At 36.7% G+C, this 27,295-nt stretch overlaps 1 protein-coding gene across 2 annotated transcripts in view; it reads right to left on the bottom strand.

Moving 5' to 3' along the window:
- The window catches only part of NCOA2 (nuclear receptor coactivator 2), a 180,607-nt gene extending 153,828 nt beyond the window's left edge, over positions 1 to 26,779 (bottom strand). For both annotated transcript variants that reach the window (XR_001861071.1, XM_017731233.1), the window contains exon 1: positions 26,700 to 26,779. The gene's annotated coding sequence lies outside the window, so the exon portion shown is untranslated. The remainder of the gene's footprint in view (positions 1 to 26,699) is intronic.
- Positions 26,780 to 27,295: the final 516 nt, after the last annotated feature.

Genomic DNA, 27,295 nt, shown 5'->3' with positions numbered 1-27,295 from the left:
AAAAAAAAAAAAAAAAAAAAAAAGGTATTTAATTGCTGCTTTGAAAATCAGGGCTCATGAAAAGTCCATATGTGGAAATGTATTTATTCTCATTTTTAAGTGATTCCACATGTACAGTTACTCAAGTGTAAAAACTTACACATCTTCCAGTACAGCAGACCAAACACTAAAAAGTTGGAAAAATGTTATAATAGTAGGAGATTTATCTAAGAAGAAAATAATGAGAGTCAATGTTAAAATTTTTACAGTACTAACACTACTAAAATGCATGTTCATGCAGTGGCCAAAAGAATTATACTATAGGCTTAGAAATAAATATTCAAAAGCAGCAGTTTCTAAACAGTGTTCCAAAAGGCCATGGTTGGCACATGGTTCTATTTAGGGCATTTTCCCTGTAAGTCTTCATTAGAAATGCATGGTGGTCTTGAATATATTGAAGGAGGAGAACTGTTCCATTGCTAAAAAATTCTGGAATATCCTGGCTCTGTTTGAGTTAAAAAAAAAAGAAAAAAATTATGTTTAAGAAGTCAAATAGTTAACCTTTTCTTTCATACATATTCAGTAACTATTAGAGGTTCTATAGAAACAGTACCTAAGTAAAAACTAGTTATTATTTAATAATGTTTTTAAATATATCCAAGCTATTTTGGCAAATTGGTGTCTTTGGAACTGTATTCCTTATTTATAGTCTGAAAGGCATAGGCTGCTCATACTAATCAATTATATAACCCCTTTTAAATCTGAAAAGCAAATATAAGCTCTCGCGAGTTTTTCAAGACCTGAAGGCCCTCTCATTAATTAGCTTTCTAAGCCAATTAAAAGAGGTTTTTTCAACATCACTCAGACAACGTTTTGTTTAACTAGCAGCTTAGGAAACACCATTCTATTCAGTATTTAAATTCATAGTTTAAACAACTCACTGAAATTCTACAGCAGAATTTACTATCCTTGGCAAACAAATCAGAAACATTACTTTATTCCTTAAATAGCCCTAAAACTCCACACCAACGAGTTAGAGATTTGTCAGAACTGGACTATCTTTCACTTACCTTCACATGACACACAAGCACAGGAAGCAAGCAGGAAGTTATTCCTTAGCTTGAGCCAGCCCTTAGCTTGAGCCTGAGCACAGGAGCAATTTCTGCCCACCTAAATAGGTATGATAACACATATCTTTGTGCTAAGCTGGCCCACCAGCCTTTCAGGTAGACACAATGCTCATTTCAATGTGCATGGCTCTATGTATACTCTGGAGCATGTAGTGGACCATAATTTTATGCATGGCTGACAAATAAACCCATGTTAAAGGGTCTGTTCATCTTCAGAAACAGTGCAACAAAAATACCCAAAATACAACACGTTCCACTAGTGTTCAACATTCAAAACCTACCAGTGGTTAAAGACAACCTGATTGCAAAGATACTCACAGAGCCATCAGGGGAGAAAAGGAAGGTGCTCCAACAGTCTCGCCCACCTCCAGATGGACGTAAGGCATTTCAAATTGCTAACAATTTCACTATCATTATTGCCATTAAAGTTCCTATGGCCTCATAACTACTACATCCTGGCAATAATATATTGCTCCAGAACAGAGCTTTTAGTCTTCCTGATACCTGCTGTATTTACCTTTTAGTTTGTCCACATGATAAAAAGCCAATGCACTTTGCCAAGACACACACCTTAGACATGCAGTAAATATGTATGTGCTTCAGACTGTATTTTTTACTGATTAGTCAGATTTATATTGTACTGTCAAAATCTGATTTTTCTTCCTAACTCAGCTACATATTAAGCTAACTTTTTTTGCTGTTTATAATGTATAAAATCATCCTACCAATCATCCATTATGATGAACTCACACTAAAGAAGAGGCAAAACCTTTGCACGTGTTCACAGTCCACCCAGAAACAAAACCACAAAGAATAAAACTTTTTTTCCCCTTAAGTTTCAGAAAGTGTTTATTTAAGGTTAAATTATTATTTTCTTCCTGTAATAGCAACTTTTTCAAAGTTAGTTAAAATGTTTGCTGTTACAACCTCTACAGGTTGCTAAACACTTTCTGGGTACAAAGTCACAAGTTCTGTGGAATGCTGCTCTGTGTACTCTGCCTCTGCCAGCTCAACTTCCCTAGGTAACACACGCACCATACAAACACCAGATATAAGTGGGGAGTTAAAGGTCTGTGCTTTCAAATTTTGTTATCTACAGAACACACAGCAGGTTCCACTTGACCACTCCAAAGCATCATCTTCTGGGTTTCCTACAATCACAGCAAGTGCCACATCAGTGCCTCTCTTCCATGCAGCCAAAAAGGTTTAAAAGATAATCCAGTAAGTCAAGTAATCACAGGATTTGTACAGAATTCAATAAAAAAACAGAACAAGGTTTCCCTACTCTATGATACAGTGAAAAGGCATGTCAGCACTTCCTCAGTTTTAGAATTCATAACTTTTTGTAAAAAAAGATACAGATTTTCTTTTTCCCCTAGGTGTTATTCCAAGTAGTATTATTCTAAATATACACTGTGCTTCCATTAATTTATGGTATTAGTAAACAAGTATTTATGGTAGCATGTTAATTTTTATTCCTTGTCACACAAATGAAACAAATTTCAGTTCTTGAAACAAATGTCCTTGTGAACTAGGATTTCAAATAAACAGCTTGAAACATTCAGGTTCCTCTTACATGTTAAACAACTAATACAACAGATGTTAAAACTTAAGACTGAGATTACTGCCTGAACATTCCTGCAAAACTTAAATTGTCCTTCATAATATTTGGAAAAGCCCCAAATGAGAGAACATGAAACCTCCTGTCAAATGAGCCCTCTTCCAGGGCAACATATCCCATATCTGACAAATCCTGAAATGTACAAAGGGGCAACCAGCAAAGATTGCTAAACACACTAAAGATCAATACCTTTGCACAAGCAGCACAACCTGGAGCACTAAGCATGGGACTGGCTGCTGCAATCCTTCAGTTTATGCTGCTGCAGAAACAAACATGTATCTTCCTGGTTTCTTAAATGAACAAATTGATGCACAATTACAATTACAGAAGTTTTGTAAAATTCCCTGAGGAGTTCTCTATGTCCCAGTAAAGCACAAAAGTGTACCAAGGAACAAACTATTACTGCCTCAATTTTTAGGAACCTTGGCAGTAAAAAAAATAAAAATACATAAAAGACTAAGCCAAAATAACTAAATGGTCACATAAAGCCAGATAGCATGATAGAGGTATTAGAAACCTCAACAACCTCAGCAACTGCTCCAACTGTCAAAATTAGGAGTCTTATTAAAAAGATGGCATGATTTTGGTTTGCTTCTGTAAAACAACAATATAAAACATATAAGAGTACTCCAAACAACTAACTCCACAAAGCAAACTTTAAATACAGACTACTATCAGATTTTTTTTCTTCTGGCTTATCTTAAAATAGCTAATGAGAAATTTTATGAAACACCATGTACAAATATCATGAGAGAATAGCTATACAAAGAAATTTTAAGAACATTTCTCCTTGCAGTCCCTCAGAACGCAAAAATCACAAATTACTATAACTGGGCCTAGAAAGACCTTGCATGTATATCAGAGGTGCCATCACAATTCATTCTTTCAACTATGCTTCAAAAAAAGCTCAAGCATATCCTCATGATAGCAGATGTGCTCAAAATGCCATCAGAAACAAACACTATCATATCAAGAATTTATATTTAAAGAAAACTCTTATTATCACATAAAACTTAAAATCCACAGTTCTACAGCCAAGTTGAATAGTACCCTGGGCTCTCAAATCTAGAAGTCTCATTAAGGTTTTCTACAAGCACATACAAAAATAATAGTAATTTAAAGAAAAAAAAGGGGGGGGGAGGAGGGAGGAAAGGAATTTTAAGCAAGTGCAAGACATGAATCCAGTTTTTATGTGAAAACAAATAATATAGTTCTGAAGTGCTTCTGACAGTAAGCAGAAAATGTTAGCCACCCCAACAGCTGGAATATATACCTGTTTTGGCTGAGGTCTTTCCCTCTCAATATTGTTGATTTCTGACCAACAGGTTATTTAAAATAAGCTGGTCATATCTACCAAAAATACAAAAACATGTAACAACTACAAGTTAAGCTCAAAACAGGTAAATTTGTATTGATCTACAGAAGTAAATCTTCTTTTCAACCCTGCAAAGAAATTAAATGTTCTAATGAGCAAGCAAAGGTAGATAATTCTCAAACCTGTGTGTACCCAAACACACAAATGGAAAGAACAGAGATGCAGTAAAACCTGTTCCAACATGCTGTACATTAGAAATCTGACTCTCATATTTCATAGGATCCAAAGTAAATGAAAGATGCAATGAAAAGCAAGCTAAGAACAAGGCAGAACAAAAAAGTACAAAGCTTCCACACATTACAGTGTTGATGAAACCCACTGAAACACATCTTTGTAGTTTTAAAAGGTCAAAGGAAAAAAAACCCAGATGATTTATTCTTAATGCTATATTTGAACACACACACACATACATGTCCTTCACAAGCACCCTTGGATCTTAAATTTAACATACTTTCCCCACAGATCATGAAATTGACCCTATCAGACAAAAAAGTTTGGCTAAAGATAGGTAACTAAACCAAGCACCCATAATTCAGCAGAAAACACATGTTTAAAAATGGACTTAAGACTACTAGTAGTTTACCATGAGGATTTGAACTTTTTGTATGGCAGTCTGCTGAAATTACAGAGCTGAAGAATAACAACTCGAAGAAAAAGCCCAGCAAAAAGTAATTTCAAATACAACTAAATGCACAGAAAGACTGCTTGTCCTTTTGTATATGGACCATTCAAAGATGGCTTTCCTATCACAACTCTGTTGGGCTTTTTGTGGGATGACAAGTAATTATTTATGCACTACTTTTCAGAGCAAAGATGGCCATAATGTGCAGTTAAGACAGGCAAATGAAAGGCAGCTGATGCCTGCACTCATACTCTTCAAAGCACTCCTGATGTGGAAGGCCTCCTTCACAAGAATTCCCACTAATTTACAACAGGAAAGGAATCATCCCTAAGCAGCTAGGCTGAGATTTTACTCTGCTATTGGTTATATTACATTCCTGGTGACAAAAGTTGTTGACATTAAGGTTGAACAGTCAAATTTGCGCTAGAAGAAAAACGGTCTCGCATATCACTTTCAACTTTTTTTTCCACTACTGACAGCACTTGAATAGCCCAAGAATTTTGTTTAAAAGTGTAAGACTGATTTCATCAAGTGCAATTGAGGAAATAAGTCTTCTTTCTTCCAAAGGCTGTTTTATTTGCTTTGACAAAGTGACATAGGCCAGTGGTACTTTGTCACGGCCTTTGAAATTGTCCGCCATTTCTTCTTCAACTTTACAGTTCCTAGGAAATGCATAAACTCCATGCCCAAATGTTTCAGGACTCATTTTCCCCGAAGGCCATTCCTTAACAGGACGAGCTCGCACATGTGGCCAACTGCTATATTAAGGAACAGGATTAGTATCTGAAAACCGATCAACATCTACATCACCGCTGGATAGAATAATTGAAATTACTGCACCATCATTCATCGATAGGCCCGCAATCAGCTCTGAGCATCGCTAGCATGGTGCATGAGAACAAGAACGGGGCTTTAAAAACTCGGTTGTTTTCCTAACAGGGTTGTCACTGTTGTAAGACGTGACTTGGAAAGCTTATGAGGTGCAACTGAGTACTTACTCAGCTGGAAGTAATAGATACTTTCACAAGAGCCTTTAAAAACCAAGTGTGCAAGTGATGTAACACCAGTAGATAGAAAAAGGACAGGAAAACAGCATGTAGAGGAGAGAAATAAAAGGCATTTATGTGAAAAGTAGAATTGTTACTCTAAGGGTTTTTTCTCTTAAATCTCTGGTCTGATAATAACAGTGCATATTTCAGTAACATCCATTTGTGTATTACACTTGGGAGACCACTAAACACTCATTTAATTTGTAGAACACCACTAGATGCAATAGCCCAATCTCTCCACTTCTGCCAGAGTTTATGACAATTTATTTATTTACTTGATTATTGGAATCACAAGAGGCTGGACTTTTAACTTCTTCTATTGACTAAATCCTGAGATATACGGAGAGGATATAAACACTTAATTCACATAATTATGTTGAAACAATGGCATACTAAAACAAACACAGAAATTCATGCGTATTGAAATCACAGCTTCAGCTCTCTGTTTAGGAGATTCAGAAACAGAAACCTTAGAATACACTTGCACATGAAAAATAAGTGTCAGTCTTAATTTAGAATTTCCTTGTTATTACTGATATAAACAGTGCACTAGAAATTTATGTACTTTGAGATTGTAATATCTTCGAATAATACATGTCCTTAAAGTATGGTTATAAAAATATCCATCATAGTATCTGTAGTCAAATATACAAATTAATATATTTACAATGGAACTAACACGCCATAACAGTCTCTTTGCCAAAAAACATTTGTCACTTGGGTAGAATAAACAAGTATCTTAAGTTTTTAAAGCCTTTCTGCAGTTCAAAATTCTCATTTATCTCCATGACTGTGTTAGATTAAAATGCACAAAAATTCTGCATTTAGGAAAGGGAGATGAGAGGAGATTTTTATAAAACCAGAACTCTGAATGGTGTTCAAATGTATGCAGATAACATCACCAGTTTTGCTGGCACAAATTAGGTCCTATTCATTTTTACAGTTTCTGTTACCAAAGGGAAACAAAGATGACAGCACTCCATTTTGGTTTCTTAAATGCAGAAAAATGAAAAGTATCATAAGTACAATTCAAAGCAGTGCTCATTTGGAAAGCTGAGGAAAAATATTTTTCAAAAAGAGAAGTGTTAACATTTCAAGCCATTATTTGAAAGTTCTTAAGGGCGAAGTTGAGAGAAGCAAGGACAGGATTACAGCAACATTAGATGCAACCACAGTCTTGTAAAGTACAGTGGAATAAAACAAGTGTGGGTGGGACATTATGTAAAAGGAAATAAATAAATCAGTCAACAATTACATATATTGTTTTAAAAATACCCATGAAATTTTGTTCCATCATCTTCAGCCAACTTTAGTAGATAACCTCACCATCTTATTGCTGTAACCACGTCTCTTTCCCACCATGTTGTTATCTCCAGAATCAAATCTCATTTGGAAGAGGATCATAAATGCATTAGGGCAAAAGCAATGGCATCCATTTTCTGTTCCCTTCCACTTATCTTGCCACCACAAGGTAGTGAGAAAAAGGGGTCACTACTGCAACTACAGACAGCTCAACTTCAGGTTAGCAGCATTCATTTTCTAACAGGCAGAGGTCATCAAAGAACTAACTTACCAAAACCATTTCCTTTGCAAGAACATTCTCAAGAGAGTCCTGTTAGAATGAGATTCAGGATGAACCTTTGAGTGAGACTGAGGATCACCTTGAGACAACCCACTGAACAGCCCTGGTGCTTACTACAGGTATTTAAAACTCTAATCTGGTTTGGGCAAGTTGGCAATTTTACAACTTGAGTTCCTGTCACCACAGGAAAATGCCACAGTAGGGACTATTCTTTATTTCAGAATCTCCCTTTCATCAACATAGTCTGTGAAAATATTCCCAACACCATAATCTTATCCTCATACGTAACAAGCATTTATCCGATGTCTTGCCATTTTTGAGAAAAGGAAAATAAAAATCAGACTTAACTCTACCCTACTTAACTTCTAACACTTGTTAAAGCATTAAATCATGTTTCTTACCCTCCACTGCCATTTCCTAAGATATTCTTGTGAAAAGGGGCTGAGAGCTGCTGTGAGTGTATAGCATGAGCTATGGGACCATCAAAGGACTCCATTCCATTTAGTTCCTTCTAAGGACAGATTAGGAAATGAGGTGTCAGAAGGTACTTTACCTGTTTGTCAAGGATTCATAAACTGCCATAAAATAACACATATTAACAGAATCTAGCTAAGTCACTGAAAAAATTTAAATTACACACTCAATTATGGATAACAGGACTCTGCTCCTTAAAGCAGTATCACATGAGTTTCTCAAGGGCCACTAAAAGGCGATAAAAAGAAAAATAGAGTGTTAAGCTCTTCAGGTGGTCAAAAGCTTCTCTACCAGAATAAGGTGCTTTCTGTTCTTTTTTCTAAAGTCTAAAGAATGGTTGAACCTTTTTCGGTCATATTTTCAGTTAGCTTTTACTTTCTGCACAGCAATTTAAATTACAAGGACATTTTGTGGTAAAATTTTAATCTACTAAAATATAAATGTGCACAAAAGAAAAACAATTAAGCTTCATCTGCAAAATATATTGAAGTTGCCAATCTAAAGTGCACACATGAAAAATTAAGCCTATAAAAATATATAATGAAAGACATCTGGCACAAATGTCAGCCTTCACATGCTTGTTTTGTCAGCTGTCAAATCATGGTAATACACGATGGTAAAAAGCACACTGACAGCAGCATTCCCAGTATTTTAAGGAACAATCATAAAATACTTGCATCTGCATTGCTACCAAAGTAATTGAACAGGGCTGGTGGTCCACAGAAAAATATTCATGCTTAATGCTTGTGAATCTCAAATGAAACTCTTCTCAAATCATTTCTTTTCCACACACGGCTTTTTGAAAGAGTTATCTGGAGTTCTGAATTATTGCATGAGTTATTACTCATGCAAGCCTTTATAGTTATTGTAGGTAAATACTGTTCCTAAGCAGCAAATGACATGGGGTCAAGGAATGCTTGCTATTCAATATATACTTACCTTTGTCAATAAGAAAAGTATTTTAAAAACATATGCAAGAGGGAAAAAAAATTCCTCCCACTAATTCCCTGCTTGATTTCATCCCAAAGAGTTAGTTATTTTGGTATGTCTTGCTGATTCAAAAAGCCAATGCTTTTCCTCTACATCAAACACAAGTTCCAGTTACACTTTGTACTTGAGCACATGAAGCACTAAAACCTCAGGATGTGGTCCTATTACCATCTTCTTGTAGTCCATACTGACTAACAAGAAGTTGGAAGGAAAATGAAAATATTATATTGATATAGGTTTTGATCTTAATTTGTTTCTTTATAAAATAATGATTGAGAGTAATACCACGGGACAAAAAAGAAAGTTGTCCAAGATGATGCTACCTGTCTGAAGATTTTATATAGCATTATAGTCATCATCCTGGAAACCAAAGGGACAGTAGTAATAAGAGTTAGTCGCAAAGACTCCAACCTAGCTTCCTGTTAAATATATAATCATGTTGCAACAAAAACACGTTACTTTTAAATAACCATTCCTTCGAAAGTATGCCTGAATTTTTTTCTGCTGCAATCAGGAAGCTGAATCAGGTCTGCATTTATTAACATACCAGGCACATGGTGACATTTTACTTAAATGCTAAGGAAGGTGTATGAAGAAAGTTTTCACTAGAAACTAAGTTTATTTAGTTTAGTTGTTGGGATTTTTTTATTTTGTAAAGTTAATTTCTACCTTGATGTTATGAAGTAGAAAAGTTTTAGTCTTTCTGAAACTTACTTTCAAGTCAGAAAGGAAGACCAGTGAGACTTAAGGGATAAAACTACGACTCTTGGCTTTCTAAGACACTGCAGCAGCCACTGGACTTGGCGAGTCCCGGTGGAAGCTGCCAAGTGATGGGCTTTTCTAAGGAAAACGCCAGTAAGAAAATTTTATTAGGTGTCATTTTACAAGGTAAATTGAAGCAAAGTCTTCCAGCCACTGAAATTCAGAAATAATGATGCCTAGGCTAAAACTGGTCGAAGTACAGATGGCCTCAACAGGGGTATCAGACCTGACCAAGGGCATCTTCTACCACACAGAAATCTGACTAATATAAAACTGGCCAGTAACAGCTTGAGTTTGTGACACTTGCCTATACAATGTTACCATTCAAATAACTTTTTTCTCTCAATCATTTTACTGAGTAACACCTAGTATAGACTAAGTGAATAAATCTCACTGCTTTCACTCCTCCAGATAGCAATTAAGCACGTAAGAAAAGTTCTCATAGTAGTGTAAGTCTACAATCACTTGTGCCAAAAGATATATACATACACCTAACTCTTTTCAGTAAGTATTTTTTATCACCAAGATTATGAAAATGAAGCTTTCCACATGAGCAGCAGCTCAGTGAAATATTACTGCCACTTCAAATGCTTTCTGTATAATATAAAATACCACCAAGATATTTAATCAGATTGATTATCTGAGGCTGAAACAAACAACTTGCAGCACTGACAGTCAAAATCATTATTTTAGATGTGAAAAAGGACAAATGAAGGCCTGTACTGATCCACTGCCAGAGAACACTGTACATTTTCTTTCTGCCTCTATCTTGAAAATCAAGAGACTTAAGAAGGAGAAAGAAAAAAAAAAAAGTATGTTGAAACATGACATTATGGCTAATTCATAGATGAAAAATAAGACTACAACTATCAGTAGTAGCTTTAATTTTGTACAATGAAAGTATCTATAATTTGCATATTTTAACTGGATTTCTCAGTGTATGGAGTTTTTCACACTTTTCTAAAAAGAAAGAGAGTTGTAAATTTTAAATACCCATATACATTTCAGAAGACTATATTAATATTGCACATGTTTTTTCCAACAGATTTTGAAGCACATAAGACAGTGTCTTCATATAACTTATCTTCTAATTTTTAATATAAAAAGTCTTAAACCTCATAATCCCTCTGCTGCATGAAAAGGTGTTTCAATCCCCAGCTGACAAGCAGAGAGTAAGGAGCATGGAAATTCAGTTTGACAAACATGCACTTGACTGACTTTGTGGCCCTCAGCCATCCATAATTTTGCTCTCCTATAATGATTTTCTGATGCCACATGAGGGCTGTCAACAGGTAAGGTCCTTCTTTCACTAACAGGATGACAGTCATATACCCAATGATGTAATTTCTTATACTCGGTAGAAGTATATATACAGTATATACAGCTCCTTTGGGGCAGTGGAAGAAAAGGGCAAACACACACACATTATCCCACAAACACACATAAACATGTTTTATCTCAGTCATGATCACATGAGTTTCACTTCCTTCAGAAACCAGACTAAAAATGACAAATGTAGGGAAGATGCATAAACACACAACTATCGGATTCATTTATTCTCACACCTTTTTATCTCTCTCCTACTCACTTCCTCAGTAATTTTTGGTAAGCCCTCCCTGTTACATTGTACCAATCATCAAACAGAAGCTTGGGAAACATTCTGGCATCCATGTAATTCTTGTAAAAACACCAGGAAGTATAATCCTCTCAAAACAAGGATCCTAGGGAACTAGGGAAGCAGTATTTTGGCTTTTTACCAACCGTTTCACAGCAAAGGTAATTAGTAAGTTACATACCATTGGAAGCAACACCAGCACAAATCCAGCTTCCCTCACTGCTTGCTCTCTCTTCTAATGATGCCAAGATCGTGACAGGCTTACTTAACATGGTTATTGTTTCCAGTTTCAAACCCTTATACTTAATTAAGTATCAGCTCTAGATGATCTATCTTAAACAGCCAAACAAACCAAAAATACTCCAACTCCATTACCTCATCTTCTTCCCCCCTCGCTATAGCAACAATGCATCAGAAACACTTCAGAAGGAGTTAGTTTGTGTTGAATGACTAGGATTTGGTAAGTGCATGCAAAAAGCTACTTTTGAAATAAATTACACAGCATAACATATGTTTCAGTAACAGTAAGTATCCAGATTCTGGTCAGTCTTTTCATATCAAGAGAACGCTATGTATCAGGAGCAAAAGCCTGTGACAGAAGTCATCTGAAAAAACAACAAGATGAGTAATAAGTTGCGTTTCACGCATATCAGGTACAGTCTTCCATCACCTGACAAACTAAAAGAGTTGCCCCTCTGTCTCTTGTACAAAAAGCTATTGCCTTTTGGGATCAAAAAGTATCAGTCATTTGCAAAGGCTTTAAAAGTTTTATATAATACATAATCACACATGCCTGTGCACAAATACACCCCCATCCTAACGGAATTCCGTGATTTCCATTCAAATGCTGAAAAGATTCCAAAGAGCTGAAAAGATGGGGACGGTGATCAGCATCTCAAAACTCCTTTCGAGAACAAACAGGAAATGATAACGAATGAAAAATTCCAAATATTATTAATACAGGAAAATATGTCCAGCTTTGACAACCAATGCAGTCCTAGAATAAACACTTCCATCTTCAGTAGCTGCTAAAACAAACACTCTTTTACAGGCTTTGACAGAGAACAGAATTCATTTCCCCTTTACAGCTGCAGTGTTTCAAAGTCAGTTAAACATCAATGTGACAGCCTTACTTGCGAGAGCTCAGACATTTACTATATTATCTTAGCTGGACATGAGCAGAAAGCAGAGACTGTGAAGCCAGAGAAGGCAGAGGGGAGAGAGGGAAATCAAGATTGTTTTTCTTAAACACCTTATGAAGTGTTCATCTTAGTTTTTGCCAGAGGGTTATTTTTCTTGTTCATTTATTCTGTATTTAAAGACCCGGCTAATACAAACACTTCCACAGATCTGGAAGGCAAAAAGTTCACTAGGATGGAGCTTGTTTGCACAGATACTACTCAGCTACCAACTTCTCGCTCTGTGATAGCGTGCTTCTACAAATGAAACCCAGTTGACCGAGCTGTTATCAATGCTTACAAATTAAACTATCTTATTTGCTGCTAGCCATCACCCTACTGATTTTCTCATTAATATCTAGAAAACACACAGTTTAGTCTCTTATCCTAATTTCTGCCATTGACTTTCCTGTACAACCCCTACCTCACAAGACCATTGTGAATCTTAACATATATTAATTTCACACAGAGCAAGCATGCTAAGTACTTAATAGTAAGCAGTTAGGAATATTGGCCAGATGTCAAACCAACCCTAAGAATGTGCACAGGCCACTAAGTTGAGGATCATGAACAAAGATTAGACACTAAATAACTGTAGTAGCCATTTGCAAATTGAGATTCTGTGGAAACCTGGCTGCTCACATGATTATGGTCCTGTCTACTTCCAGGTGTTCAATTACATTAAACGAAATTAAAAATACATCAATACATGTTCTTACTACTGTTTTCACGTGAAAGCAGTTGTTGCCACTGCAGAAAATGCTGTGATCACAAAGAGAAAATGTCTTATGAATTACCTACACAAATGGTTTGCTGAGTGACTAGTTCTTTCATGACAAATAATACCTACAATACTGAAAAAGTTTTCCATTTGAATTTTGAACATATTTATCATTTCTCTGTGCATGCTATAAGCAAGCTTGGAAAAAAAAAATCTGCATTTCTTTTATTCTTAATGGTGTTTTGTACATAAATACTGAAGAAGAGGCACATCTGAAATACAGCCTCAGCTACAGATCTACTATTAAAAAATAAAATGGAGAGAAAACAGTAGCTAGAAAAAACAAAACATTGTCACATGAAGCAGCCTGTGTAAATTATGTTATTACATGGTGTTCTTTTTTTCTTCTTTAAGCCAAGCTGGAATTTTAGAGAAAGCCTGATGATTTGTGGCCATATCATTTGGCAAAACATGTAACCTTATATTCAGGAAATCTCCAAATCTCAGCTAATCAGAGTTTGAGCTCCCTTTCACCTTCTGAAGGGTCACTTCACAGTTAAGGGAAAGGCAAATCAAGATGGACTTCATCTGCCAATAATAAAATCACTCTTCTTCACTGTTCATAGCAGCCCCAATCTATGGATTTCTATTTCACAGTAATACTTCGTGTTTGAAGTTTCTGTCTGGCCATTGACTGACTGCCCATACTCCCCCAAGACACTTTGGTTAATATTTCCCCCCCTAGAAAACATAAGAGAAGCAAATCAAACACTCCCTAACAAAAGCTTTTTTGCCTCTGCTTCTCAAAGCCACCCTCTTCCCCAAAAGCTCAAATGAGTGACCTCTGAGGAATGCTGCCCAAGCCAGACTCACAAGATGAGCTGGCCTGCAACTCTGCCTACCTCAGAGAGATGGTGTGTTGTGTTTTAACCATTTACTTGTTAAATCTTAGTGTTTGGAGGGTTGCAGAGGTTTTCTGATGCTGTGCTGCTGGACTCTTCTTGCTCCAGCACCACTATTTTTAGTAACCAGCAAATGGGTGGCTGTAGGACCTCTCCTATCACCAGAAAGCTATCCAGCTTGAAGCGGAAAAGCAGCCCAGCTTGTGCATGCTAGCAATTCTTCAGATAGAGGCTTGCAAGCCCAGCCCTGCTTGCTTCTGCTGCAACTAGCACTTCATTACATCCATTTTAATGCAGTAGACAGCTCTTTTTTTTTCCTTTTGTAAACAAACCTTTGATCGAAATACTGTAAAATAAATGTGTGCCTTTCTCTCTCTTCAGAATCCTTATTGCACTATGTTAGTTACATATGTAACTTTCATATCCTAAAAAATTGCCTTCCCCTACACGTGTACAAAACTGATGACCATGCTCTTCTACCTAGTGTTTCCTGCCAAAATTGCAAATCCTCAGACTTGGTCAAGACTTGAATCTCCATATCAATTACCAACTTCAGAAACATGATACAAGACATTGAAATGCAATTTAAAATTTATTTCAAACTGATCTATATCAAACTACACTATAATAAATATAGCTGAATTAATAAAAAAAGGAACAAAAAATTCTCAGAAGCAACAGTAAGTAAATTGTTAAATATGCAATTCAAACTATGTATAGACCCAGTTACTCAAATCAGAAATCTTAAGTGAAATACAGGCACGTGGTGTGTGGCAGATTGGCAATGGAAAGTTCTGTAGGACAGGCAACACTCAGAGCAGTGCTGGAGCTGAGCCCACGACTCATGTCAAAACTGATGTCAAAAAGTCTTGTGAATTTTCTCAGTATATGCAATGTACACTGCACAGCTTGTCTCCATTCAATACTCCTCATCATTAAAAATGATGCATTATGCTAAGCTTTTCATTGTCTTAATTTTTATCCCATGACATCACAAACTATAGATGTTTTTTAAAAATTCAATTTAACTTGTAAGACAGAGAAATAAGTAATCTGCTGAGATATGAGTAGTTTTGTTATATGACTTTTAAAGGTGAAGTGTGGCTGAAAAAAATGTAACAGCAATATACATCAAATTTCCAATATAAAATTGTGAAAAACAAAATGTTAGAGTGAATTCATTTTTAACTGAAATACCCCTTCTTTTACTCCCCCAAGTTCAAGTTACTAAATAACTGCCAAATACTCCCTTCATGTATGACACAGCATAAAACAGTTGAGTACTTGTATTTCAGTAATCTGCAAATTAATTTTAAATGTTTTGGCAGGATAAACTTTACATGCATAAACTTGCAAAACATACAAGCTGCTTCTTTATTTACTTATAAAAAGCAGAACTCCCTTCAGTTCCAGTCACATGAATTTAATTTCATAATCAATTTTATTATGAAAAAAATACAGATTCTTCCTATTGGGGCACAAAACATTTATACAAATAGAAGAAACAAAAAATAAAAACTTCACCATGTGTAAATAACACTGAAAACAGAACAAATAGTAAAACCCTAACCCCAACTCCCCCCTGTTAAAGAAGACATTTCCCCCTTATCTCTCAATTATATTAATCTCCAATTAGAAAGCTGATGGTAAGTAAAAAAAAAAAAAAACCAACAACAACAACAACAAACAAAACAAAAAAAAAAACCCAAAAAACCAAACCACAAAACAACAAAAACAAAACAACAAAAATCCCCCAAATCACCACCCTACCCAAAATAAAAAAAGAGTGGAAAAAAAAAAAAAAAAAAAAACCAACAACAACAACAACAAACAAAACAAAAAAAAAAACCCAAAAAACCAAACCACAAAACAACAAAAACAAAACAACAAAAATCCCCCAAATCACCACCCTACAATTTCAGCCTAAGTTAGAGCTTAAAAATAAGCCCCATTCATACAACGCCTTAGTTATCAGGTCACAATCCTAACTTAAAACAACAAATTTTACCTTTTGGTTCCATTATAAGGTGATAGCTAGCACCTCTAGTAATTTAAAGACATCCCATTTTCCTTGAGGTTAACCAGACAGCAAATCAAATAATCCCACAACGGATTCAGAGCAGGCTTGACCCATTACTGAAGTGTTAAATTAGAATTTCAAAGAGTAACTCCATAGTCACCCTTCACATGGATAATTTTTAATTCTTCTCCCGTGAAATGTGAAGTTAAGTCAATACTTGATGTTTTATCTCATAACAAAAGCAGACAAAAATACTGCTAACTCAAAACAATCTAGGTTAATTCTTGTTTAATAAAATAGCAAAAGGCCACTGCTGCAATGTTTTAATAGGCAAGTTCTCTCTAGCATTTTTTTACAATTTCAGTATTAATTCACACCAGTAGAGAGAAGCAGGTATTTGATTTACATTTTATGAAATTAAATACATAAATATATTAATTTTCTCAACACAATCCACAAATGCCAATTAATCTGAATTTTGCATATGGCGAAAATAACACGGGTTGACCCCATTTTACAGCTAAGAAAATGAGGAACGTAAGTTCAAGTGACTTTTTTAGTACACTTCTGGCAAACCTGGCACTGAAGAATAAGCCTCTGGCTCTCTAGCACGAGGTCCAGCTCCATCCCAGTTGTTACCCATGTAAGTTCATTCCCATGGGTACAATTACAGGGAAATTTCAATCGCATGCAAGGCAAATATTGCAAGTCCCCAAATTCTACAAAACATACCTGACACCTTAAGTAAATTATTTGTTGATAAAAAACCAAAAAAATAAGTTGTCTAAGGCAACAGGATGTTCAATTTTTGTAGCTGACCCTAAGCCAGCCTAAATAAATATTTTTAACTGCCTGTTCAACACAACAGCAGAAGCTTAGCACAGCAAAAGCCACAGAACCCATCACTGGCATGGCATAAGTGCGGTTGATGTCACTTGGTATCCTAAACAAATCAATGAGACAGAACTAAAAACTGATAATACTACCAGTACAAATTACAACATAAAAAAACACACACAAAAACTCACACAGTTTTAATTATTAAAATAAGAAATAAAAATTCTCATGCTGTTTCAGATACGCACCCTCACAGCAAACCATGTTATATGAATCTATTCTGCTCCTCAAGACATTGTCTGTGTAAGAAAATACCAATTCCCTTTTACTGACTTCCTTCCCTGCCAGTAGTAAGCAAAATCAGTTGAAAACCAATAAAACACAATATTGTCCTTACATTCAGCTAATGCAAGTGAAATATTAGCAGAAACAGGTTTAACCCAATATTGGATTTTACATTTTCATCTTTCCTGCACTGCCAGTTAGCTCAAACTTTCTGCACGAAACCTTATTTCCCTTCTCAGAATCTTGTCTCTTAAAAAGTCCCTACACCCCCGAGGAAATTCTAAGGGCAGGTTCAGAGTCGTCCTTTCTCAGCTTCCCCAATACAACTTGAGCAAAAATTATTTACATGAGTGTAACAGAATGGAGTACAACTCATTTATGAAGAAGTTACCACTATGCTTAAACAGCAGTATTTCTACAAAATCAGAACAGTAACAACAGCCTTCAAATCATGTCATCAGCAAGAAAGTTACAGCATATGGCCCTTCCCACCATAACACAAAGTATTCCCTAAAGGGTTTAAATTTTTAAGAGTTCAATTCTACCATTGCCAGACACTTTCTATATAGTTCACATTTTTACTTCTCAATTGCTCTGAGATATCTAAATAGGTCTCATTTTGATCTTTTCAGGTTTTCAAAAATTCATCAGTTTTACATGATAAAATACCTCACACTGACCTTAGCAATAGACTTGGGGAAAAATGATGGCACAAGCAGTGGCAACCATGTGAAACTTTAATTTGTATTACATCTTTGTAGTCAAATGGATCCATTTAATTATGGACAATGACACATCTGATACGAGGAGCAGAGCTGTGCCTATAATGAATTTTTCATTTCAGCCACTGAACAGGAAAAACACATATTTTAAAGCTATTACAAGTTGCACAAATAGTCAATTCACCAGGAAAAAAATGCCCTTGTTTCAGATAGCTTACTTCATGTCGAAGTAGGGTAAGCTATTCAAAGCATTAAGAACATCCACAAGGGGATATAATTGCTAAATATATCTGTGAATGTATACTTTAGCTTCCTTTGCAGTACCTTGTTTGAGAAGACAACCTTAGGAGTAGCAGATAAATAAATTACATCTATAAAAGTAGGCAAGAGAAGAAACTACTGTCCTTTACTGTAGGACACATGAAACAGATAGGATGCTCGCCTCCAGTGTAGGAAAATCAGTTCTCTGACAAAGTATTTACACAACAATAAAAAAGCAGAGCTATTCCACAAGCAGCAATGCTCTGCCCAGAAACACTGAGCAGCCCAGAGACAGCAGCCATCTCCTAAGAGGCAGGAGACCCAAAAGCAAACCCCTGCTCTGAATCAGGAGCAGTGCGATTCCCTCCTCCATCTTGTGCACCCACATCCCAGTGTTCAGAAGAAGGCAGAGGCATGCAACTATCCCACGCTCCAGCCTCTCCCTGCTTGGCAAAGATGGGTGTATCCCTGATGTCCAGGTCTGCTGGTGCATTTGCAGGCACATATCTTGCAGTCATCCTGGGTGAAGTGGGTGACACACTCAGCCACAGCTGTAAAACACTGGCAACCTGCCTGTCCCCAGCTTGGCACAATGGGGAGAGGCAGGGCCACCCTGGGCCCAGCAGCAGCCAGGGAGTGAGACCAGAGGCCAGGAAGCCATCTGACCTGTCAGCTGTCCCTCTACCCGGGGCACAGGCTGTGCCACTGAGACAATGGCCCTGCAAGAGCCCTCTCCTTGCACCCCGCAGTAGCTCCCGCTCAGAGCTGTACCGACAGCCACACAGGTGGCTCCCTGTGGCTTACTGACTGTTCAGTCTTGCTGTGACTCTAGCCTTGAAATCCAAAACTTTTCATTTCAGAATTTCCTGAGAGCCATTAAAGCATTTCTGATTAGCAGGGACTTTTCCCCCCTTCCTCAATGAAGCTACTTATGAAATTCAAGCCGACTCATTAACAGCTTTAAGCTAGCCAAAAATAAATTTCCAGGAAGCAATTTCCCCTCAAAATACACACACACGAGTAAGTCTAACTCACTAGTAAGAGTCTCACAACCACGGATCAAGCTGTCCTGACCCAAAACATGGGACTATCCCAAAGCTTTATGAGATTGTATCAGAAAACCGCAAAACAATTCTCCTGGAAGCTGGGGGCGGAAGGAAATAGCTCAGAAACTGAGTGATGAAGCAAATACGAGGACGAGTAAGTGGGAGGCAACTTTGATAACTACTGTTACTGGAATCAAGTTCAGCAGCAGCAGGCTGTTAGGGGTTTTTTTCCCCTTTAAGTGCCCACAGTACCTAAAACAGGACCAGAGCACCATATGCATGGTTCCATGCCTATATTCAAAAATAAATACATACTATTGTGAAACATATGTGCTATATACACAGCATATTTGGCACTAAGCTCCTAAAGTTGAAAATTAATATAACAAATCTATTTAACCATTTAGGTTGTGGCATATAGCCTGTGGTGTACAGTAGTGATAGTGGTGTGGTTGGGGTGTGACAGTGGTGGAATAGCAGGTGATATCTCATATAAGATGGCTTAGTTTGGGGTAGTTTGGGTTTGGGGTTTTTTTGCCTTCTGTAGATTTATACTGAGTATGTTTTAAGTGTGGCAACAATAGTGTTATACAGTTTGACTCGCCAGTATTGGTTCCTCAAATATTTCAATGTTGATGTAGAGGGTTGACCATGGTTGGATGCCAGACACCCACCAAAGACCTCTCTCTTACTCCTCTCTGCAGATGGACAGGGGAAAGAATGTATAACAACATGTTCATGAGTTGAGATAAGGACTGGGAAGGTTGACTCACCAAACACCATCATGGGCAAAACAGGTTAGAATCAGAGATATTAACTAAATTTATTGCTAACAAAATCAGAGAAGGATAATGAGAAGTAAAAGAAAACCTCAAAAACACCTTCCTCCCACCCTTCTTTCTTTCCCAGCTCTACCTTCTCCCCCATCAGTGCAGGAAGAGAGAGAATGGGGGTTATAGTCAGTTCATCACTCGATGTCTCTGCACTACTGGGGGAGAGGAGTCCTTTCCCTGCTCCAACATGGGGTCCCTCACATGGGAAACAGTTCTCCATGGACTTGTCCAAAGTGAGTCCATCTCTGGAGCAATAGTTCTCTACAAACTGCTGTAGTCTGAGTCCATCCCATGGGCAACAGCTCTCCCAAAACTGCTGCAGTGTGGGTCACTCTTCCATGGGGTACAGTTCTTCAAAGACAGCCTCTTCCCCTGTGGGTCCTCCACAGGGTCACAAGTCCTACCAGGACCCTGCTCCAGCATGGGCCTCCCACGGGGTCACAGCCTCCTCTCAGGCACCCACCTGCTCCGGTGTGGGGCTCCTCCACAGGCTGCAGGTGGATCTCTGTATCCCCATGGCCCTGCATGGGCTGCAGGGACACAGCTGCCTCACCATGGTCTGCACCACAGGCTGCAGAGGAATGTCAGCTCTGGTGCCTGGAGCACCTCCTCCCCCTCCTTCTGCACTGACCTTGGTGTCTGCACACTCATTCCTCTCACATATTCCCACCCCGCTCTTCTCTGGCTGCAGTTACAGCTGTGCAGGAACTTTTTTCTTCTTCTTCTTCAATATGTTGTCTCAGAGCTGTTACCACTTTTTCTAATTGGCCCAGCCTTGACCAGTGGCACATCTGTGGAGATGCCAGGGGTTGGCTCTGCTGGACAAGGAGGAAGCTTCTGGCAGCTTCTCAAAGAATCCACCCGCTACCAAAGCTTGGCCAGGTAAACCCAATACAGCAAATCAAGAGCCTAGAACTTGGATATTGACAAAAGAGTAAGCTCACGAGGAAGGAAAGACTAAAATCACAGTCCGGGACAAAGAAAATTTCAAATATTAGTAGTCATGCATCAAGCTTCATGTACCATCAGCACATAAACCCAATTCCACCACAGGATATCTTCTGGAAGTTACGTAGTGTAGTTCCAGACAGAAAAAGTTTTACATGAGTCTGGTCAGCAGGACTAAGCAATTAAAACACAGTTAACCAGGTTTTGTGAAGAGAAGCCAAGCAAAAAACCACAACTGAAAACTGAAAGGCCATAAAAATTAACCCAAGTGAAATTTCATATGTGTTGGCCACCTACTTCTAGAGAAATGTTGATGGTTATATCCCATTTTAAAATACTATTAAACTGTGTCACCACACACTAGTTTCAAGCTCATAACCTGAAGAAAGAAATGTAAGGGATATCTCATCTCTTAAAGCAGTAAAATAGGTACCTAGAGATTGAAGGACAAAGGAATCCAAGGCAAAAAGGGATCTTCAATTCTATGTGTTACTTGCAAGGATAATGTTTTAAAGTTTAAGTGAGAACATTCAAATATAAGTGAAGAAAAACATGCTAAAAAAACGTGAATGGAAATGTTTTAATTCCTCCTGACACTACTACAGCTTCCCTCAAGGAAGAACCAAATTGCAATATCTACTATAAAACTAATTCTTTTCTCAGTTCTAATTTTAAATATTCCTAGTTTGCCTATTGCTGTCATTTTGAAAGATACAGAGTTTGGTGTATAGAGAACACTGTAGTTTATTGATTTGGGATTACTGAAGGAAGGAAAGTACTGAAAATGAAAAAAAGGGAAGAATGTGGACCATAAAAACAGATGTTGGAATAGGAGAACAGAGTATATTCTTCATGTATCATGGCCACAGTTACAAACAGAGTTTTAGCAATGCATTTACACACTGGCAAATATTGTGTACACAGGAGTGTCAGTACCCTTTTCTGGCTGTGGTGAGATGACTAAAGGAGGTTTCTGTAACATAGTTGAATAGTTAGAACCCTGCACAGTGATACTGTAATACTCACCAATATTTCTAAATCATTTTCCTAATACTGAACTTCTGTGACTTATCTAGGACCTTGCATCTGAGTTTTTCAACATCCAAAGTTTGTTTTAAAAAGAAAACCTGTAATTTCTTTCCAGTTCAGTTAATATTAAAGCAAATTAATCAGAGAGAAACACATTGTACAACACTTTATATTATAATCATCTACAAATTTGCTTACCATGATAGCACATAAGTCTTCTGAGCCTAACATCCCCACATGGTGGTATTAGAAAAATTCACCCACTTTAATGTACAGAACTATCCATGAACCTCAAAGTATTGTACTATAATGCTGTCAAATAAACAGACAACTGGAATTCAATTTCCAGGAAGCCAAGGCAAAATCTACTGGCCTTCATCTGAAATACCAGTGTCATTTTCAAGCCCTGTATTTAATTAATGCTATTTACTGTCAAGAGCCAAGCCGTGTAAATATTTCACTCTTCCCAATTCAGAGACTAAAGGCAGGCCCAGAGGAAAATCTGCCCAAGTAAATGTATCTCATCTTCTCTGATGATGCAAGTGCTCAGTTGTCCTGCTCTTGACCTCTCTAGAATTCCTAGGCTCCAATACTGGTGATACAATGTCATCAATCTATATATAAAATATACATTGATTTTCCACAGATGATAATGACAGCTATTTCTTCTGCTAATGCTAATACAGTATAACTTTGTCCATATAAAAAGGTTCCTATCAAGGTAAGAAATGAAAAGTCTTAGCAAGGTCCATTACAAAGTCAAAACCAATATTTAAGAAGTGAATAAAATCAAATTAGTGATCCCATTTCCTAAATATTTTTTATTTATCTCACTGAAACTGCACTGTTCAAAATAATCTTCCAGGATATAACTACATACAAAAGGGAAGCTTCAATCAATTGAATGAGCATTTTCAACAGTCCTGGATATATATTAAGTTTGGTTCCATCAATGCAGTAAAAAGTTCACTGACAGAGCACTCCATTTAAATCCGTTTACAGTAGTTAATGAGTTTTACATATATGTGAATAGTTTAATCCAGCTTTACAATGAATTTGAACACTGTGGCCTCAAAACTACAAAAGTACTTTAAAAGTACTTTCATTACTAACAAATCTAGTTCTCCTAGTTGCAAGCATAAGATTTCTCTACAGTACTCTAAATTTTCATAAATTTTAAAGGAAAGAAATGCAATATATTACATTTGTGTAAATTTCAACTTTTCCACAAAATAATGTTTTTCATAAGCTCCCAGTTCCAATTTTAGGAGAAAAAAGCCTTTAGGGTGCAATTGTATAAATCTCAATAGATGCTCATTTCCTAATACTTCAGTTCTCATTGTACCACCCACACAGAACTTCACTCTCAGATTAGGAGTATCATTTTAATGCTGATTACATTAAATTCACTATAATCAAGCATCCACTTTTACAAGCATCTTCATAGGCAATTCATGTTAACTTATGTTGCTGCTGAACAGCAGTGACTGAACACAGAATAATCTTACCACACTTCATGCAAAACACAACTCTCCAATTTTGAGGGCCAGCAATGGAAACACACTCCCTTTATTTATCACAAACCAATTCAATGCAGATTAAGTATCCCTCACAGAGAAGACCAGATTCATTAAGGATTACACATACCTGTATTTTATTTCACCTATTTCAGAAACACAGCTTCTGTGGGAATGAGGGTGCTCTGAACTGACTCCAGTGTTCTAGGTAAGCACCATTCCAGCCCTGCTTTGCAAGCTCATAGAAGTGAGCTCTGCCTTATTCATTTTTGATACTTGGAATCTACTGTAAGTTCCTCGTTTGCATCCTTAAATTAATACCCAAGGCTCTTAAAACTTGTTTCGATATAAGGCAGTTTTATTTTCAGTATTGCACTTTATTTTCTGACAGCATTCCCTTTACACGCACATTTATTAGGAGAACACAGTCAAAAATGAGACATTTGTCAAAATTTTCGATACCTACTACAGCTGTAAACAACGAGCACTATAAGTCAGAATGAATAGACACACAGATATTTTCTATCACACTTGACACTAACTACAACACAAACGCCAGTGAAATCACTACAGTTAGATGGAAACAGACTCTCCAGATCAAGAGTGACAGAAAACTGAGATTTCTCTATGTTCTTTTTGCTGAGAAATATTCCTTACGAAGCAGATCACTTCAAGAAAAAAGGATAGGGAGATTTTTAAAAAAAAAAATTTTCTGACTGGTAACTTTAGACTAGGAATTAAAGTAGATATTTTAGCTGTTTGAGTTTTTGTAAGTCTAAACTTATCACCATTTTAACTGCATCCCTTTTTTTGTTAGCACACAGCAGCTGCTTCCCACTACCTCAACTAGTATGAAAAATAGACCAGATAAGTTTTAAGCAGTAGTTTCACTTTCCAAAAGACTTGATACAGTGGTAGACAAGCTGAATGTGCACGATTTCAGTCACAGTGGTGATACAGTCTCACAACATACGGTCAAACCCAACACCTGTAATTCCACAGGCAACACTAGTCAGAAGCCAAGGCCAGTACTTCTTAAATGAATCTCCACCTGATACATCCTTCCAACACTAGTATAATTTCAGATGGGTATACTGGTTAAAAGAAACAACTACAGCTCTTTGATCTTGCAACAGAGAAGGTGAACATGCAAGTATGTCAAACCACAGGACTGAAACCCTGGACATTTGAAAATCAATAGGAATTCAATGAAACCAAAACTTTAAACTATTCCTTTGCTTATGGAACCTACTTTTGCTGAACTGTCTATAACAGGAACACAGAGATAACCACACACTTTAAAGCAAAAGGATATTTTGAGTGAAAACTACTTCTTTACTTCATCCCTGCCCTACAAATTCTTTCATGACACCCATTTTTTACAGTGGTTTATTCCTCACTCTCATCACCATAGACTTCATATACAAATATTCATGTCATACTTGCTCTTATTAAAGGTTTTGAACTTCCTAAACACAGCAACTGTGTTTTGGTCAGCATCTGTAAAGTTACCAGATTATTTTCTACCACTGTATCAACCAAATCTATAGTTTTGGTGCAGAATGTAGCAACATTAAGGAAAAGACATGTTGGGTTTTTTTTCTCCACATAAATTAATTAGGAAAAAACCACAAGAAATTATATGCAAATTGCTTTTTATTTTAATATTTCTCTAATATGTTAGTTTTTTTAATCAAAAATTAGAACTGAGACAACTGAAAACAAACATATGATCAACTTGACAATAAAATTTTGTGTTCTCTATAGAGAATCCCAGCAGTGACATTTTTCTCTTTATTACACACACCTAACTCATTCTGAGTGCTATTCACTAGGAAAACAATATTTTAGAGTCTTTGCATCTTTTTTTAACAATTTGCTTAAATGATTACAAGAGCAGATCATTATTGAGAAGACCTGCACAAGCACATTATGATTATGCAGTCCAGATAAGTAGTGTAAATAAATAATAATTAATATGGTGTAAGTAATAAGTGTAAAATAGTAATAACATCTCCGTAGCTAAGCATTTTCAAGTTAATATAAAACAAAACAAATTATTAACCAGTATCATAAACTTCATTGACTAGAATGAACTACAAAGTGTTTTATCTGAGCTGAAAAGGGAAAAGACAGAAAAGCACTGGAAAACTGCTTAACCTGCTTTCATTCCCTGATACTAGAAAATTAGGAAAGTTTAAAGAAAAATGTTAGCTTGCAAAAACTACTGAACATAATTATCAAAAGAGGAAATGATACTTGATGTGGACATACATAATTTTATCCATATTTGGTTGGCATTTTATAAACAGTCATCCCTCGAACAACTAAAAACCCTTTCAGCAGGCTCATTTCCCACCTCTATATTTAGCGTACAAGCCTCAAAAATACATATTTCTGACCTTAATAAGTCACTCTACATGTTAAAAGACAACATTTATTCGTGAGTACACTGAAAAGGTTCTCACATAAAATCTCAAATGCGTATTTGTTGTAAAAGATTTATACCGAGTGAATATACTGATATATCAAGCATACCTAAAATAAAACCACAGCATTTGTATTCTACAGCATTTATTTCTTTCACTGCACTACCAAACTATTATTAGTCTGCATTTAAACAATCCGCAGGGGTCTCTTTCTCTAATTCTCAGTGGTATTATCCCTTCTTGAGAGCAGAGTTAAACAGGCACAGCACTGCCTGATGGAGTCATCAGACACTAATTCTTGAGCAACAAGCAGTTTAAGTCATCAGTGTCATTATACCAATTTCAAGCCTCTATTTAAGTAATTTATTAGTGCACAGAGTTGGATGGAAAAGCTTGTATTATTTCATATTCAACCTTCACCATAAGACAGACCATAATCAGCACATCTGAAAAATGTCAATTCCTTAGTTACAGTATAAAATATCAAACAAACCTAATGAGAAAGGCTGAAGGGATCAACATGTGACATTCTTTCTCAGCACTAAGTCCCATTCTTGGTCCTGGCACCAAAGCAAGGACCCTCTGCTTCCATAAGCAGTCGGCATTACTTTTCAAAGTTTCTAAAATGTTAGTATTTCCACTCAGCACTTAAAACCAAGGCTTGTTCTGCTGTATCCACACAATCAATTTAAGACATCTCACATCAAAACCCCCAATGAAGATAAAACTGTAACACAATCCAATTAAATACAATAGGATATAGACAACTCACCAAGACTCAGTGATGCAGACAATGATTTCTAGGGGCTGTGTGTGCAGGGGGCCTCACTACTCAGATACATCTCAAGCATGCTAGGAACAAATTTGAGAGAAAAATATTAGTCTTTTTTTTTTTTTGGAGATGGGCATAGAAAAACAAAAATATGATGTTTAGCACATTGCTGTTTTAAGCATAACACAAGGAGGGAAACAGAAACTTTGCAGAGCATTATCTGCTTTTCCAGACATAACTACAACCCCCTTCCAGTTGCACAATCACTCCAGGCACACAACTTCCTTTCTACCTGCTGCCTACTGCAAATTCACAGTGATAGCAACTAAAATGTTTACATTAAGTTACACAGTATGCAGCCTCTATTTTCACTAAAGAATCTGCGAGAACTCTGAAAGCGGTCGGTTCCTTTTTTGGTTGACTGCTTGATTTGATAGCACACTAGTTTCAAATCTCTAAAAAGGAGAAACTGGTGTTCTTTCTACCATTATTATAAGTTGCATGTACAGAAGCATGTTTCTTCTCTCAGCCCCCATTTACAATACTCCTGACCCAAGTGACAAGCAACAGTGAACAGAAAGCCTTTCACTAGTATT

The sequence above is a fragment of the Corvus brachyrhynchos genome, unplaced genomic scaffold, assembly GCF_000691975.1.
Source record: "Corvus brachyrhynchos isolate BGI_N302 unplaced genomic scaffold, ASM69197v1 scaffold633, whole genome shotgun sequence".
Lineage (NCBI taxonomy): Eukaryota > Metazoa > Chordata > Aves > Passeriformes > Corvidae > Corvus > Corvus brachyrhynchos.
This window is presented reverse-complemented; position numbering and strand designations above follow the sequence as displayed.